Source organism: Lissotriton vulgaris, chromosome 8, assembly GCF_964263255.1.
Source record: "Lissotriton vulgaris chromosome 8, aLisVul1.2, whole genome shotgun sequence".
NCBI classification, from domain to species: domain Eukaryota; kingdom Metazoa; phylum Chordata; class Amphibia; order Caudata; family Salamandridae; genus Lissotriton; species Lissotriton vulgaris.
This window is the reverse complement of record NC_141696.1, coordinates 1,105,454,845-1,105,473,802: the sequence shown is the minus strand read 5'-3', so window position 1 is coordinate 1,105,473,802 and position 18,958 is coordinate 1,105,454,845.

Below are 18,958 nucleotides of genomic sequence, written 5' to 3'. Positions count from 1 at the left end.
TTGGTAGGTTGTGAAGAATGATACTGTTTCTAGATATAAGATGAAGTTTTATTTATAATGATATATATGCTACTTAGAACATATAGGTGCTGTTTGAGAATGATGTATGTTAAACTAAAATAACAAAACCCCATCTTTATATATATTTTTCTTTTTTTATATATTTTCTTTTAGAATATCAGCAGAGACTCCTGAAGAAGGCGGTTTTCTGCCGAAACGCGCGTCGAGTGTTTTATGATTAATAATTTCATACTCCTTATGTCATTACTTATTGTGATTGTGTTGTGCCTTGTGATATATAATGTATGATTTATAGGAACTAGATTATTCTGAAGTTTGTGTATTTGCATTTTTATGATCTATATTTTTATCTCATCATATAGCTTGTGTTACTATATGATTTTTATCTATACTAATTAAATATATATATGTATACAGTTTATTTTTTGTCATTTCTTCACACTACTGATTTTGGTGTAATTGGTCATTTACTCGTTTGACGTCCTAGGTTTGTCTCCCACATAGGTATGAATATATAGCCATGTATTTCTTACTCGTCTTATTTCCACTTCACACATAAGCGCAGCCACACAACCAGTACCACGTTTTGGGCTGGTTACTGTAACCCATGACAACAAAACATTTATCATACAAACTACGCTTAAAACTCATGCTCTACCAACCAGACATTGAACTACTGTACACGCTTAAATGTTATGTTTTGCATTCTTCACTCCACTACATTAGTCAAGTGCATCAAAATACATCACTCCATAACAGTGTCAATCTGCTCAACCCCTACAATCCTACATCAAAATACTTCTAACACGACCACATTACAAATCCACACTCTTCAAAAAAGCACAATCTGCCTGTCTGACAAAGTGTTTCAGTCCCTCGTTAAGTGTTAGAAGTGCTACTTAAATACTATTACAAAACATTACAACCCTAAGAATACGCTGATTTAATAAGTGTAAGCCCATGACTGAGTGCCGTTTGTCTCACTGACACACAGTCATGTGGCAACCGTAGTCAAGAAGCCACTTGTCTGTAAAAGAAAAGCAGAAATAGCAGAGAAGCTAACTCTGTTCCTGACTGTGACACTGGAAGAACGAAAATGTAGCCCTGGCTTTCCCACTTGTCGAACTGCGTACTCCTCAACAAGTCTCTTTAGAGTGTTTGTGTCTTCTCCCATTATCTCATGAGATCAACATTGCGCGGTAACAAGATAGCTCCCAGTGTTACGTGCTGTATAAAACAGCTACTTCCACTTAGGCATTATTTAATTGTTTTCTTAGTGTAACACCTTTGAAAGCTGTGGAGTGCCGTTGAAATGGTTCTCTTCTGCCTGCATGGACAAAGCACAGCCATGCTGGCTCCCAGAATACCATCTTGATAATAGATGCGCCTGCTGCAAGGTCAGGTGTGGCACATGCCAGAAAACAGGGGCAGATTGCAGAACAGAAACAATATCCAGCGCCCCCTTTGCAGAAACATATCAGCAGATGTAGACAAGATTTTAATGGCTACATAAAGAGAAATGCATGACAAGCTCATTAGGGGGAGGATAATAGCCCCGCAGGATGCTGGGAGGGGACAATATATCAATGTCTGGTTTGTTACAGCTCCGCCAAGGGCTGGAGTTTGCCCCCTCACAATCTTTCACTCGGTTTCTATTGACCTGCTTTCCTGTAATGCTTCCCCACCACGGGCCTCCCGGCCTCCTTTCAGCTGCCTCACAATTGCTGACATAACTCTCTGAACGCGGGCGAATCCGGCCCGCTCGGTGACAGTAATAAAAAAGCAGTTAGCGACGCCTCCCGCGGAGCCCTGGATATGGTACATTTAGGGCGCCGCTTTCTCCTCGAGGCCTGGGGGCGATTGCGCGCCCACCCGGGCATCTGCGGGAGGTCACGGCACACGGAGCCGCGGGTGCCGGAGCCATCTGCCGCAGAGCGTGGCTGAGGGAAGAGCTAAACGGTGCAATAAAGAGCTCTTCAAAGACCAAATCAGATGGGGGAAAGTAAACCGATGATTGTTATTAATTGCATCCACCCCGTGCCCTTTGTGCCCTTAATAACTTGTGCACACAAGCACTAATAGCCTGTAGACAATACCGGAATCTGTTCTGGCAAATTAAAACGTCACTTCCTCTATCTCTAAAAGTCAAAGCAAGCACAAGTCATTCCTTTAAATATCCACCCAAGTCCTCCTGCTTAAAGTTTAACATTCCGGGAAAGTACAAACCCGTGAAAGGTCAGACACCAGCTAATCTGAGACCTTGGCGAAGCTCCTCGGAGTGGAAAGCGCCAGTTAAAAGCGCTGAAAAGGAGCGCCGCGCGCGTGCACACAGAGAAACAAATTAAAAGTGGGAACGAACGAGACAGAGATGGCTTTCTATCGGCAAATTACTTAAGAGATTCAGTAAAACCTGAAGCAGGCTGCATTATGTGGCCAAGGAGAACCGGCGGCCAGCCTGCAGAACAGAATGAGGCCTGCGAATCCTTTCAGTTTTTTCTTCCCTCAGCAGAAAATGGTTTTTTGCTGAATTCAGCCACAGAAACTTAAAGCGACTCTGATTACAATACTGCAGGCGCGGAATGAAATGTGGCATTCGAAAGATATCAGCCATATATTCATTCTATCTGGAAGCAATTCCTAAAATGCAAATGCCCCCGGCAGCCGGGGAGACAGTTGATGTTCCATGAAAGGATTTTTCTAACAAGGTTTGCAGTGTGGAGGAAGAAAAAATCTTTAAATGAACGACATACCATACAAGACAGGTATAATGTCACTGTGGCATGAATCCAAATGAACAACTTGAATACATTTCCAACTAAATATATTATATTCCTGTTCCATTTTACAGTTTCGGAATATATATTACATGCTAATGCATTTATTTCAATAGAATATTCACTCGCTCCTCTTTTTTGATTTAGCGAAGTTCAGCATGATTTGTCAGAAAATGCATGACGGCGTCACAGCGTGGGGGGAGATGGTGATGTGAAGAGAGATTTTTGAACTAAGCCTTGGTTTCCCATTGTTTTCGTGTGACAGCACTGCAGATGAATCTTGAAAGTGGCTGGCAGCGCGGAGAATCTGTTGTGCACTATTGTAATGAATCATGCACTGTTTGGTTTAATGTACATGGAGCCACTAGATGTTCTGAAAAAAAGCAAAAAACGTTGGGGTCCCAAGGCCACGAGGAAAGTTGCAATCACCTGGTGCCCATGATGACGTCCGTATTCTAAATGGGTCCTTTTTAGGTCTCGCCTGAGCCAATGCGCTTGCGCATTGCTCCGGCGAGATTATTTTAAAATTCATTATCTGGCTCTATTTCAGGGAGGAACACAAGGCGCAAACACGTAAGCTCATTCTTAGCTTGCAAAGCGAGGACAGACGTAAGAATTGATTTACGCATGCACCTACGCATACACGGATACAGTCATGCCCATGTTGGGTGGAAATTACACTTTAGACAAGATCATAGGTTTCCAGTTGTCAAGCATCGAATCATAATTTACAGGGTTGACTTTTATTGCGACAGTATCCTACTTAAACAATGTGTGACACTGTGCCCCTTGTGTAATATACACTAGAACAGAGCCCTCTCAAAGGGGCTCTCTAACTGTCTAATTACTCCTGCCAAGCGCGAGCAGAGCATCGGCAAGCGCACACTTAGGACCCGGCCCCCCGGCCCCCGCCCCCACCCTTATCTAGATAGGGATGGCCAGTCTGCCCCAATGGGCGACCGGCCGCTTAACACTTCCGGGGCAGGAGGACGCACTTCCGGTGCGACAGAGGGCAGAGCCTGGTGATCTATTTAGGTTCTAGGGCAGAGGTCTTCAAACTTTTGTAGGTTGAGCCCCCCCAGCTGATTTTTTTTAGATGTTGGGCCCCCCCACCACCTGACAAATTTCTGGAATCGACCGCCACATGCACATTCCGGGCATATCCAGCAAATAATGTTCAATACAATAAGAGTGTTTAGTAAACTGCAGGTTTGTGAGTGTGGTGAAATGACAGAGGCTTATTATGGCAGTAACCAGGGATCAGGGTGGAGGAAATAATGTACTGATCCCTCAACAAACTTCCAGTCTTATGATTAGGGTTGCCAGCTCATTACGTAAATGCTTTGTAAAGTAAAAAGCTGCCAACTTCTTTTAAAAACATGACAAGCTGTAAGTGGCTCTGTGCGGCAGCAGAAACTGCTGCCGCACATGACCTGCAGCATGCTGCCGTTTTAAACAGGGGCCACCTGTCTGCGTATAGGTCTGTGTTAACATGCCCAAGGTTGTAAGTGAAGGGTGTTCGAGTGGGCGGTAGCGCACTCGAAATGCTCAGGAGGAACATTGCATAATTTCGAGCGCAAAACGGGATTAGAGTCCGACTCAAAGGAAAAGGGAGAGAATCTCCATCACTTGGGCAGAGTATGTTTTACGCGCTACAATGAGGTAGAGGCCTGGGTAATGGCTCACCTGTCCGTAGCGCTAATCTGTCTCCTGGCTCTCCTCTGGCTGTCAGCAGTGAAATGAACCGCGAGGTGCCGGCGCTAGATGCTACCGGGAGGCTCGCCCCGCTCTGGCCAATCAGCTGCCGGGTGCCCAGGGAGTCTCAAGAAAGATCTGTTACTTTGTTCTTAAGGGATCGTGATTGCATTGTACGTCTGTGGCCCACGGGAGGCCCGAATAATACAGACTTAGCCCATTGTTTGTCCGAACAGTGTTAAAAGTTTGGTATAGAAACAAGCTATTCACGTGGGGCATTGAGAATTGCTCGATTTGATGTAAGAGTATTAAAAGTTTGGTATAGAAACTAGCTATTCACGTGGGGCATTGAGAATTGCTCGATTTGATGTAAGAGTAATATGAAGTCATGCACAGCGTTGTTTATACAATTGATTGATTAGTGTTTCAAAAACGTCAGAGGTAAATCATCAATTTATATAGTGTACATATCAAATTAAAATGGGTTTGTTCAGTTTGCACCTGAATGTTACACACATATGCCTTATTCCCATGTTAGTTGCCACAGCGTGATACAGTATACATTACAACAAGTATGATATGAGTATTCAGAGAATAGACCTCTATTGCTACATGTCATATGTATTCTGGTCAGTAGTTCAGTCTGGATCTAAAAGGGCCATCTGGGAGAAGGTGGTTTCCAGTTCATTCAGGCCCGTTTTCACAGAGTCAAAGAATTGCATCCATTTGCATTCGCGCACATTTAGAATGGAGTTGAGATTGCCACCCCGTGGTCCCAGTGTAATTTTCTCAATCACCACCCACTTGATTGATTCTGGTGTGTGTGAGTGCTCCTGGAAGTGTTCTACCAGGGGGGCTCCCCCCGTTTTGCACCTGATCCTGCTGCAATGTTGTAGCACACGGTTCTTGATCTTTTGTTTTGTCTGGCCTATATATATCATCCTGCAGGGGCAGAAGATGGCATAGATCACTCCCTCAGTGTTACAGTTCGTAAAAGTTTTCAAAGATACAGACAATCCATTGTGTGTGATAGTTCCAGTTTCCAGACATAAATGACAGGCCTTACAACTTCCGCACTTATGATTTCCCAAGATGGCAGGAAGGTTCCACATTGATTGTATTGTGGGAGTGGTGGGGTTGTCTAGCATCGAACGTACCACAGTGTCTCTGATGCTCTTTGCTTTTTTGAAAGCATGCATTGGTGGGTTGGGCATCTGGATGGTCTCTGATACAATGTTCCAATACTTGTTCACTGTTCTGCGTACCGCATTACTTTTGCAACAGTAGGTAGTCACGCAGATCATCCTGTCATCCAAAGGTTGGCGCGTCTTCGGTGTCAGCAATGATTCTCTGTCGCTGAACCATGCCCTCTTACGTGCCCTCTTCACCAACCTTTTCGGGTATCCTCTTTCAATAAGTCGAAGGATCAGTTCGTCAGATTCACGGAAGTAGTCGTCTTTCCTCGTGCAATTCCTCCTGATCCTGAGGAATTGTCCGAGCGGTAGATTATCCCGGAGAGCCCGGGTGTGGTGACTGGAGTATTGAAGTAAGGTGTTTCTTTCTGTCGGTTTTCTGTATAGAGTGGTAAAAAGGGTTCCCTCACTTTCCTTGATGGTTATATCTAGAAAGTCTATGGATTCATTATTACAGGTGCTTGTGAACTGGATGTCGCTTGATTGTCCATTAAGCCAGTGTGTAAAGGCCTCTAAATCCTCCTTATTGCCTTCCCATATTATCAGTATATCGTCTATGTACCGACGGTACTCCAAGATTTTTTCACGGTATGGGTTATTAGGACAAAGGATCTTGTGTTGTTCATACTCGTTCATGTAGAGTATTGCCAGATCTGGGGCGAAGGCCGCCCCCATAGCTACTCCTTTCATTTGCATGTAAAAGTCATCTTGAAATAGAAAGAAGTTTTTGGTCATAGCAATTTCCAGTAAGTCAGAGATGAATTCAGTTGGCACTTCCGCTGGTTGAGGACGGGATTCCAAAGCCCTTCGTATGGTTATCAAGGCTGGTTCTTGGGGGATGCTCGTGTATAAAGACACGATGTCCATGGTTACCAATAGATGTTTCTGTTTGTCAAAAGGCCGTTGGTCTATCAGGTTTATCACCTGCATTGTGTCTCTCAAATAGGTGTCGGTTGCTTCCGCCAGGGGTTTCAGGAACACATCTATATATTTACAGAGGGGTTCGAGGATGGACCCGCATCCCGATATAATCGGTCTTCCCGGTGGTTGAGTGGGGTTCTTGTGAACTTTAGGCAGAACATAGATTGTTGGTATGCGTGGTTGCTCCACATTGAGGTAGGCATGTTCTTTCTCAGACAAGAAACCGGCTTCTTTTGCTTTAGTTGTTAAAGCGACAATCTGTCGTCTGATCTCGTTGGTGGGGTTGGTTGTCAGGCGTCGATAGCTCACATTGTCTCTCAATTGTGAATATATCTCCTGCTTGTAGTCCTCTGTCCCCATGATGACAATTGCTCCGCCTTTGTCCGCCGGCTTGATGACCAGCGATTTGTTGTTTTTGAGGGTCTCCAGCGCCGCTCTTTCATCCTTGGATATATTGTGTCTTATATAAGGTCTTTCTTTCCACATCTTAAGTACGTCATTCATCACCAGACTTTCGTATGTCAAAATACGGTGGTTGGTCATGGTAGTATACGGTGTGAAGGTGGAAGGCGGCCTTAGTTTGGTGAATGCTCTAGATTGGGAGAATGGTTTATCCAAGAAATAGCCCCGGAGGCGGACCTTACGGAAGAACCTGGTCAGTTCCGTCTTGATGGTAAAAAGGTTTCCTTGGGAGGTTGGTACAAAAGAGAGACCCTTACTCAGGACTGCTGTTTCTGCTGGTGTTAGCGTCTGTTGGGATAGATTCATGATGGGGCTGGGTCTGGTTACCAGCGGTAAGTCTTCCTTCGTGTGTTGATTTCTCCGTGGTTGGCTTGTTGGAATCTCACCTGCTTGCCGGTGTTGTTGTAACCCTGCTGCCTCGAATCGTCCCAGTTCTGATGGCCTTGGCCTCTGTTCGGTCGTCTGTTCCATCCACGGCCTCTCCCTCGGGGAGGTCTCCACGAATCGTTCTCTAAAAAAGGTTGTTGTTGTCTGTTGGAAGGTTCTTGTGCCGGTTCGTACCATTCCTCCTGATTTTGGTAATTGCTTGGTCCAGCCGCCTCGCTGTCACTGCCTCCGCTATACGAGGAGTCTGAGAAATTGGTATATCTTCTTCCTCCTCTCTGTCCACCTCGATACGACCCTCTGCCTCTGTAGAAAAAGCGTCCCTGGGTGTCTTGTTTGAAATAATCCTCAGCTAGGTAAGGATAGGTCTTTTTCTTGTTATAATACTGTATGTCCTTTGCTAATTTTTCCAGCTTTTTATTTTGAGTTTCAACATCAAAGTCTTTCAATGTCTTATTGAGGCGATCAAGTGTGTCTTTCGCACTCGCATATGCTGAATGACTGGCAATTTCCTCTTTCAGTTCTGCAATCTCTTTACTTAACTGTTCCACCTGGCTTTTTGCGGTTTCGACTCCCAAGACCATCCAATGGCGGGAACAGTTATTGGCCACAAAACTGAATCCCTCCTTGAATTTTGGATCATCCACAAAAATTGCCGGCTCGTTGCGAACTTGCAATCCCGTGGGTATAACGTTTGCCCTGAGATATCCAGTGAGCAGGTGGCCGTGTAGTTTGGTGCGGACTAATTTCTTCTCGAGACGTTCAAGTTTATTGATTTTCTCATTGAGTGAGAAATCAACTGTGGTGGTGTTGGTTGAGAGAAAGGCTGAACCTGTGTCTTCCCCGATTAATTCTCTAATATGATCCTCAGTGTAAGAGAGGGTTTCAGATTGAAACATGATAGAGCCCTCAATTAGAGATGGTGCATAAATGTCAGGAATTTGAGAAATGAACCCTCGCAAGACAGCTCTTGCACAAAGAGTGGTGAGTTACAACGGGGTGGACCCTGAGAACTCCTTGACCTAGGTCAATTAAAGTAGGTACATATATGAAGGGTCGGAGTCTGATATCAACAACATAGGAAAGAAATCCCAAAGTAGTACTTATTTTCTCAGTAAAAAAATACTTTCATGTTTTTCTTTTTTAACAAAGGCATCAATATAGCTCAACAGACCGAAAAGAGATTCAGTACATCCGGTGCATGTTTATTCAGCACATTTTGTATATATAAACTGCATGAATTTCAACCAAAAGGGTAGGTGATATTGCAATTAATGCATTGGCAATATAAATTTAGAATCAACACATTTCTAAGTTCTTAAATATACTCAAAAACATGTCAACGCGCTCAAGGTGCATAGAGGAAAAGGGTTAATTAGAAGGGATGGGTAAGTGGGGGTAAAGGTGGGGACCGGGTAAAGGTGGTGTGACTGAGTAAGAATCACAGTGAAGAATGAGAAGCCTTTACAGCCTAAATCGGTCAGAAGGTTCCAACAAACATTCTCAAACATAGGTTACGTAATCGTTCATTATTTTATCCTATGTTCGGAGACATGAGGAGTAATGCTAGTCGACGTTTCGACCCCTGAAAGGTGTGGGTGATTCAGAACCTCAGGGTGGGGTCTTCATCAGGACGTTGGGATAGAACAGGAGCGCCTATAAATAATGCAGAAGCCATGAATGTATATTGTACTCATATATATTAATTAGAGCACTCGAAAGTGGACAGAAGATTTACCTACTTCGCATGCGGCCCGTTTGGGCCTGCAGCCTGGGGACCTTCAAAGGTTCCTTAGTGATGCGTGAAATCTGAAATTAAGTGAAGGTGGTGTCAGTGAGAAAGTAGTTGATCCACCTAGGATGAAGCGGACTTGCGCTATATCCACACAGAGAAAGGATAGTAGGGGAAGAAACTTACTGGTAGCCTGTCTCAACGTTATTCATACTTGTGGGGTTCCGTCGTTCACTGGACCGGCCGGTCCGTGGTGGAACACCTTGTGTCTCTGGAAATAGAGTAACAAACTCAATTGTGGTGGTTAATCTGTAGTTGCGCGCCTAAAATGTCACAGGGTGCATCGAAAGTGCATTATATTAAAAACAGGGGCCACCTGTCTGCGTATAGGTCTGTGTTAACATGCCCAAGGTTGTAAGTGAAGGGTGTTCGAGTGGGCGGTAGCGCACTCGAAATGCTCAGGAGGAACATTGCATAATTTCGAGCGCAAAACGGGATTAGAGTCCGACTCAAAGGAAAAGGGAGAGAATCTCCATCACTTGGGCAGAGTATGTTTTACGCGCTACAATGAGGTAGAGGCCTGGGTAATGGCTCACCTGTCCGTAGCGCTAATCTGTCTCCTGGCTCTCCTCTGGCTGTCAGCAGTGAAATGAACCGCGAGGTGCCGGCGCTAGATGCTACCGGGAGGCTCGCCCCGCTCTGGCCAATCAGCTGCCGGGTGCCCAGGGAGTCTCAAGAAAGATCTGTTACTTTGTTCTTAAGGGATCGTGATTGCATTGTACGTCTGTGGCCCACGGGAGGCCCGAATAATACAGACTTAGCCCATTGTTTGTCCGAACAGTGTTAAAAGTTTGGTATAGAAACAAGCTATTCACGTGGGGCATTGAGAATTGCTCGATTTGATGTAAGAGTATTAAAAGTTTGGTATAGAAACTAGCTATTCACGTGGGGCATTGAGAATTGCTCGATTTGATGTAAGAGTAATATGAAGTCATGCACAGCGTTGTTTATACAATTGATTGATTAGTGTTTCAAAAACGTCAGAGGTAAATCATCAATTTATATAGTGTACATATCAAATTAAAATGGGTTTGTTCAGTTTGCACCTGAATGTTACACACATATGCCTTATTCCCATGTTAGTTGCCACAGCGTGATACAGTATACATTACAACAAGTATGATATGAGTATTCAGAGAATAGACCTCTATTGCTACATGTCATATGTATTCTGGTCAGTAGTTCAGTCTGGATCTAAAAGGGCCATCTGGGAGAAGGTGGTTTCCAGTTCATTCAGGCCCGTTTTCACAGAGTCAAAGAATTGCATCCATTTGCATTCGCGCACATTTAGAATGGAGTTGAGATTGCCACCCCGTGGTCCCAGTGTAATTTTCTCAATCACCACCCACTTGATTGATTCTGGTGTGTGTGAGTGCTCCTGGAAGTGTTCTACCAGGGGGGCTCCCCCCGTTTTGCACCTGATCCTGCTGCAATGTTGTAGCACACGGTTCTTGATCTTTTGTTTTGTCTGGCCTATATATATCATCCTGCAGGGGCAGAAGATGGCATAGATCACTCCCTCAGTGTTACAGTTCGTAAAAGTTTTCAAAGATACAGACAATCCATTGTGTGTGATAGTTCCAGTTTCCAGACATAAATGACAGGCCTTACAACTTCCGCACTTATGATTTCCCAAGATGGCAGGAAGGTTCCACATTGATTGTATTGTGGGAGTGGTGGGGTTGTCTAGCATCGAACGTACCACAGTGTCTCTGATGCTCTTTGCTTTTTTGAAAGCATGCATTGGTGGGTTGGGCATCTGGATGGTCTCTGATACAATGTTCCAATACTTGTTCACTGTTCTGCGTACCGCATTACTTTTGCAACAGTAGGTAGTCACGCAGATCATCCTGTCATCCAAAGGTTGGCGCGTCTTCGGTGTCAGCAATGATTCTCTGTCGCTGAACCATGCCCTCTTACGTGCCCTCTTCACCAACCTTTTCGGGTATCCTCTTTCAATAAGTCGAAGGATCAGTTCGTCAGATTCACGGAAGTAGTCGTCTTTCCTCGTGCAATTCCTCCTGATCCTGAGGAATTGTCCGAGCGGTAGATTATCCCGGAGAGCCCGGGTGTGGTGACTGGAGTATTGAAGTAAGGTGTTTCTTTCTGTCGGTTTTCTGTATAGAGTGGTAAAAAGGGTTCCCTCACTTTCCTTGATGGTTATATCTAGAAAGTCTATGGATTCATTATTACAGGTGCTTGTGAACTGGATGTCGCTTGATTGTCCATTAAGCCAGTGTGTAAAGGCCTCTAAATCCTCCTTATTGCCTTCCCATATTATCAGTATATCGTCTATGTACCGACGGTACTCCAAGATTTTTTCACGGTATGGGTTATTAGGACAAAGGATCTTGTGTTGTTCATACTCGTTCATGTAGAGTATTGCCAGATCTGGGGCGAAGGCCGCCCCCATAGCTACTCCTTTCATTTGCATGTAAAAGTCATCTTGAAATAGAAAGAAGTTTTTGGTCATAGCAATTTCCAGTAAGTCAGAGATGAATTCAGTTGGCACTTCCGCTGGTTGAGGACGGGATTCCAAAGCCCTTCGTATGGTTATCAAGGCTGGTTCTTGGGGGATGCTCGTGTATAAAGACACAATGTCCATGGTTACCAATAGATGTTTCTGTTTGTCAAAAGGCCGTTGGTCTATCAGGTTTATCACCTGCATTGTGTCTCTCAAATAGGTGTCGGTTGCTTCCGCCAGGGGTTTCAGGAACACATCTATATATTTACAGAGGGGTTCGAGGATGGACCCGCATCCCGATATAATCGGTCTTCCCGGTGGTTGAGTGGGGTTCTTGTGAACTTTAGGCAGAACATAGATTGTTGGTATGCGTGGTTGCTCCACATTGAGGTAGGCATGTTCTTTCTCAGACAAGAAACCGGCTTCTTTTGCTTTAGTTGTTAAAGCGACAATCTGTCGTCTGATCTCGTTGGTGGGGTTGGTTGTCAGGCGTCGATAGCTCACATTGTCTCTCAATTGTGAATATATCTCCTGCTTGTAGTCCTCTGTCCCCATGATGACAATTGCTCCGCCTTTGTCCGCCGGCTTGATGACCAGCGATTTGTTGTTTTTGAGGGTCTCCAGCGCCGCTCTTTCATCCTTGGATATATTGTGTCTTATATAAGGTCTTTCTTTCCACATCTTAAGTACGTCATTCATCACCAGACTTTCGTATGTCAAAATACGGTGGTTGGTCATGGTAGTATACGGTGTGAAGGTGGAAGGCGGCCTTAGTTTGGTGAATGCTCTAGATTGGGAGAATGGTTTATCCAAGAAATAGCCCCGGAGGCGGACCTTACGGAAGAACCTGGTCAGTTCCGTCTTGATGGTAAAAAGGTTTCCTTGGGAGGTTGGTACAAAAGAGAGACCCTTACTCAGGACTGCTGTTTCTGCTGGTGTTAGCGTCTGTTGGGATAGATTCATGATGGGGCTGGGTCTGGTTACCAGCGGTAAGTCTTCCTTCGTGTGTTGATTTCTCCGTGGTTGGCTTGTTGGAATCTCACCTGCTTGCCGGTGTTGTTGTAACCCTGCTGCCTCGAATCGTCCCAGTTCTGATGGCCTTGGCCTCTGTTCGGTCGTCTGTTCCATCCACGGCCTCTCCCTCGGGGAGGTCTCCACGAATCGTTCTCTAAAAAAGGTTGTTGTTGTCTGTTGGAAGGTTCTTGTGCCGGTTCGTACCATTCCTCCTGATTTTGGTAATTGCTTGGTCCAGCCGCCTCGCTGTCACTGCCTCCGCTATACGAGGAGTCTGAGAAATTGGTATATCTTCTTCCTCCTCTCTGTCCACCTCGATACGACCCTCTGCCTCTGTAGAAAAAGCGTCCCTGGGTGTCTTGTTTGAAATAATCCTCAGCTAGGTAAGGATAGGTCTTTTTCTTGTTATAATACTGTATGTCCTTTGCTAATTTTTCCAGCTTTTTATTTTGAGTTTCAACATCAAAGTCTTTCAATGTCTTATTGAGGCGATCAAGTGTGTCTTTCGCACTCGCATATGCTGAATGACTGGCAATTTCCTCTTTCAGTTCTGCAATCTCTTTACTTAACTGTTCCACCTGGCTTTTTGCGGTTTCGACTCCCAAGACCATCCAATGGCGGGAACAGTTATTGGCCACAAAACTGAATCCCTCCTTGAATTTTGGATCATCCACAAAAATTGCCGGCTCGTTGCGAACTTGCAATCCCGTGGGTATAACGTTTGCCCTGAGATATCCAGTGAGCAGGTGGCCGTGTAGTTTGGTGCGGACTAATTTCTTCTCGAGACGTTCAAGTTTATTGATTTTCTCATTGAGTGAGAAATCAACTGTGGTGGTGTTGGTTGAGAGAAAGGCTGAACCTGTGTCTTCCCCGATTAATTCTCTAATATGATCCTCAGTGTAAGAGAGGGTTTCAGATTGAAACATGATAGAGCCCTCAATTAGAGATGGTGCATAAATGTCAGGAATTTGAGAAATGAACCCTCGCAAGACAGCTCTTGCACAAAGAGTGGTGAGTTACAACGGGGTGGACCCTGAGAACTCCTTGACCTAGGTCAATTAAAGTAGGTACATATATGAAGGGTCGGAGTCTGATATCAACAACATAGGAAAGAAATCCCAAAGTAGTACTTATTTTCTCAGTAAAAAAATACTTTCATGTTTTTCTTTTTTAACAAAGGCATCAATATAGCTCAACAGACCGAAAAGAGATTCAGTACATCCGGTGCATGTTTATTCAGCACATTTTGTATATATAAACTGCATGAATTTCAACCAAAAGGGTAGGTGATATTGCAATTAATGCATTGGCAATATAAATTTAGAATCAACACATTTCTAAGTTCTTAAATATACTCAAAAACATGTCAACGCGCTCAAGGTGCATAGAGGAAAAGGGTTAATTAGAAGGGATGGGTAAGTGGGGGTAAAGGTGGGGACCGGGTAAAGGTGGTGTGACTGAGTAAGAATCACAGTGAAGAATGAGAAGCCTTTACAGCCTAAATCGGTCAGAAGGTTCCAACAAACATTCTCAAACATAGGTTACGTAATCGTTCATTATTTTATCCTATGTTCGGAGACATGAGGAGTAATGCTAGTCGACGTTTCGACCCCTGAAAGGTGTGGGTGATTCAGAACCTCAGGGTGGGGTCTTCATCAGGACGTTGGGATAGAACAGGAGCGCCTATAAATAATGCAGAAGCCATGAATGTATATTGTACTCATATATATTAATTAGAGCACTCGAAAGTGGACAGAAGATTTACCTACTTCGCATGCGGCCCGTTTGGGCCTGCAGCCTGGGGACCTTCAAAGGTTCCTTAGTGATGCGTGAAATCTGAAATTAAGTGAAGGTGGTGTCAGTGAGAAAGTAGTTGATCCACCTAGGATGAAGCGGACTTGCGCTATATCCACACAGAGAAAGGATAGTAGGGGAAGAAACTTACTGGTAGCCTGTCTCAACGTTATTCATACTTGTGGGGTTCCGTCGTTCACTGGACCGGCCGGTCCGTGGTGGAACACCTTGTGTCTCTGGAAATAGAGTAACAAACTCAATTGTGGTGGTTAATCTGTAGTTGCGCGCCTAAAATGTCACAGGGTGCATCGAAAGTGCATTATATTAAAAACAGGGGCCACCTGTCTGCGTATAGGTCTGTGTTAACATGCCCAAGGTTGTAAGTGAAGGGTGTTCGAGTGGGCGGTAGCGCACTCGAAATGCTCAGGAGGAACATTGCATAATTTCGAGCGCAAAACGGGATTAGAGTCCGACTCAAAGGAAAAGGGAGAGAATCTCCATCACTTGGGCAGAGTATGTTTTACGCGCTACAATGAGGTAGAGGCCTGGGTAATGGCTCACCTGTCCGTAGCGCTAATCTGTCTCCTGGCTCTCCTCTGGCTGTCAGCAGTGAAATGAACCGCGAGGTGCCGGCGCTAGATGCTACCGGGAGGCTCGCCCCGCTCTGGCCAATCAGCTGCCGGGTGCCCAGGGAGTCTCAAGAAAGATCTGTTACTTTGTTCTTAAGGGATCGTGATTGCATTGTACGTCTGTGGCCCACGGGAGGCCCGAATAATACAGACTTAGCCCATTGTTTGTCCGAACAGTGTTAAAAGTTTGGTATAGAAACAAGCTATTCACGTGGGGCATTGAGAATTGCTCGATTTGATGTAAGAGTATTAAAAGTTTGGTATAGAAACTAGCTATTCACGTGGGGCATTGAGAATTGCTCGATTTGATGTAAGAGTAATATGAAGTCATGCACAGCGTTGTTTATACAATTGATTGATTAGTGTTTCAAAAACGTCAGAGGTAAATCATCAATTTATATAGTGTACATATCAAATTAAAATGGGTTTGTTCAGTTTGCACCTGAATGTTACACACATATGCCTTATTCCCATGTTAGTTGCCACAGCGTGATACAGTATACATTACAACAAGTATGATATGAGTATTCAGAGAATAGACCTCTATTGCTACATGTCATATGTATTCTGGTCAGTAGTTCAGTCTGGATCTATGTTGTTGATATCAGACTCCGACCCTTCATATATGTACCTACTTTAATTGACCTAGGTCAAGGAGTTCTCAGGGTCCACCCCGTTGTAACTCACCACTCTTTGTGCAAGAGCTGTCTTGCGAGGGTTCATTTCTCAAATTCCTGACATTTATGCACCATCTCTAATTGAGGGCTCTATCATGTTTCAATCTGAAACCCTCTCTTACACTGAGGATCATATTAGAGAATTAATCGGGGAAGACACAGGTTCAGCCTTTCTCTCAACCAACACCACCACAGTTGATTTCTCACTCAATGAGAAAATCAATAAACTTGAACGTCTCGAGAAGAAATTAGTCCGCACCAAACTACACGGCCACCTGCTCACTGGATATCTCAGGGCAAACGTTATACCCACGGGATTGCAAGTTCGCAACGAGCCGGCAATTTTTGTGGATGATCCAAAATTCAAGGAGGGATTCAGTTTTGTGGCCAATAACTGTTCCCGCCATTGGATGGTCTTGGGAGTCGAAACCGCAAAAAGCCAGGTGGAACAGTTAAGTAAAGAGATTGCAGAACTGAAAGAGGAAATTGCCAGTCATTCAGCATATGCGAGTGCGAAAGACACACTTGATCGCCTCAATAAGACATTGAAAGACTTTGATGTTGAAACTCAAAATAAAAAGCTGGAAAAATTAGCAAAGGACATACAGTATTATAACAAGAAAAAGACCTATCCTTACCTAGCTGAGGATTATTTCAAACAAGACACCCAGGGACGCTTTTTCTACAGAGGCAGAGGGTCGTATCGAGGTGGACAGAGAGGAGGAAGAAGATATACCAATTTCTCAGACTCCTCGTATAGCGGAGGCAGTGACAGCGAGGCGGCTGGACCAAGCAATTACCAAAATCAGGAGGAATGGTACGAACCGGCACAAGAACCTTCCAACAGACAACAACAACCTTTTTTAGAGAACGATTCGTGGAGACCTCCCCGAGGGAGAGGCCGTGGATGGAACAGACGACCGAACAGAGGCCAAGGCCATCAGAACTGGGACGATTCGAGGCAGCAGGGTTACAACAACACCGGCAAGCAGGTGAGATTCCAACAAGCCAACCACGGAGAAATCAACACACGAAGGAAGACTTACCGCTGGTAACCAGACCCAGCCCCATCATGAATCTATCCCAACAGACGCTAACACCAGCAGAAACAGCAGTCCTGAGTAAGGGTCTCTCTTTTGTACCAACCTCCCAAGGAAACCTTTTTACCATCAAGACGGAACTGACCAGGTTCTTCCGTAAGGTCCGCCTCCGGGGCTATTTCTTGGATAAACCATTCTCCCAATCTAGAGCATTCACCAAACTAAGGCCGCCTTCCACCTTCACACCGTATACTACCATGACCAACCACCGTATTTTGACATACGAAAGTCTGGTGATGAATGACGTACTTAAGATGTGGAAAGAAAGACCTTATATAAGACACAATATATCCAAGGATGAAAGAGCGGCGCTGGAGACCCTCAAAAACAACAAATCGCTGGTCATCAAGCCGGCGGACAAAGGCGGAGCAATTGTCATCATGGGGACAGAGGACTACAAGCAGGAGATATATTCACAATTGAGAGACAATGTGAGCTATCGACGCCTGACAACCAACCCCACCAACGAGATCAGACGACAGATTGTCGCTTTAACAACTAAAGCAAAAGAAGCCGGTTTCTTGTCTGAGAAAGAACATGCCTACCTCAATGTGGAGCAACCACGCATACCAACAATCTATGTTCTGCCTAAAGTTCACAAGAACCCCACTCAACCACCGGGAAGACCGATTATATCGGGATGCGGGTCCATCCTCGAACCCCTCTGTAAATATATAGATGTGTTCCTGAAACCCCTGGCGGAAGCAACCGACACCTATTTGAGAGACACAATGCAGGTGATAAACCTGATAGACCAACGGCCTTTTGACAAACAGAAACATCTATTGGTAACCATGGACATCGTGTCTTTATACACGAGCATCCCCCAAGAACCAGCCTTGATAACCATACGAAGGGCTTTGGAATCCCGTCCTCAACCAGCGGAAGTGCCAACTGAATTCATCTCTGACTTACTGGAAATTGCTATGACCAAAAACTTCTTTCTATTTCAAGATGACTTTTACATGCAAATGAAAGGAGTAGCTATGGGGGCGGCCTTCGCCCCAGATCTGGCAATACTCTACATGAACGAGTATGAACAACACAAGATCCTTTGTCCTAATAACCCATACCGTGAAAAAATCTTGGAGTACCGTCGGTACATAGACGATATACTGATAATATGGGAAGGCAATAAGGAGGATTTAGAGGCCTTTACACACTGGCTTAATGGACAATCAAGCGACATCCAGTTCACAAGCACCTGTAATAATGAATCCATAGACTTTCTAGATATAACCATCAAGGAAAGTGAGGGAACCCTTTTTACCACTCTATACAGAAAACCGACAGAAAGAAACACCTTACTTCAATACTCCAGTCACCACACCCGGGCTCTCCGGGATAATCTACCGCTCGGACAATTCCTCAGGATCAGGAGGAATTGCACGAGGAAAGACGACTACTTCCGTGAATCTGACGAACTGATCCTTCGACTTATTGAAAGAGGATACCCGAAAAGGTTGGTGAAGAGGGCACGTAAGAGGGCATGGTTCAGCGACAGAGAATCATTGCTGACACCGAAGACGCGCCAACCTTTGGATGACAGGATGATCTGCGTGACTACCTACTGTTGCAAAAGTAATGCGGTACGCAGAACAGTGAACAAGTATTGGAACATTGTATCAGAGACCATCCAGATGCCCAACCCACCAATGCATGCTTTCAAAAAAGCAAAGAGCATCAGAGACACTGTGGTACGTTCGATGCTAGACAACCCCACCACTCCCACAATACAATCAATGTGGAACCTTCCTGCCATCTTGGGAAATCATAAGTGCGGAAGTTGTAAGGCCTGTCATTTATGTCTGGAAACTGGAACTATCACACACAATGGATTGTCTGTATCTTTGAAAACTTTTACGAACTGTAACACTGAGGGAGTGATCTATGCCATCTTCTGCCCCTGCAGGATGATATATATAGGCCAGACAAAACAAAAGATCAAGAACCGTGTGCTACAACATTGCAGCAGGATCAGGTGCAAAACGGGGGGAGCCCCCCTGGTAGAACACTTCCAGGAGCACTCACACACACC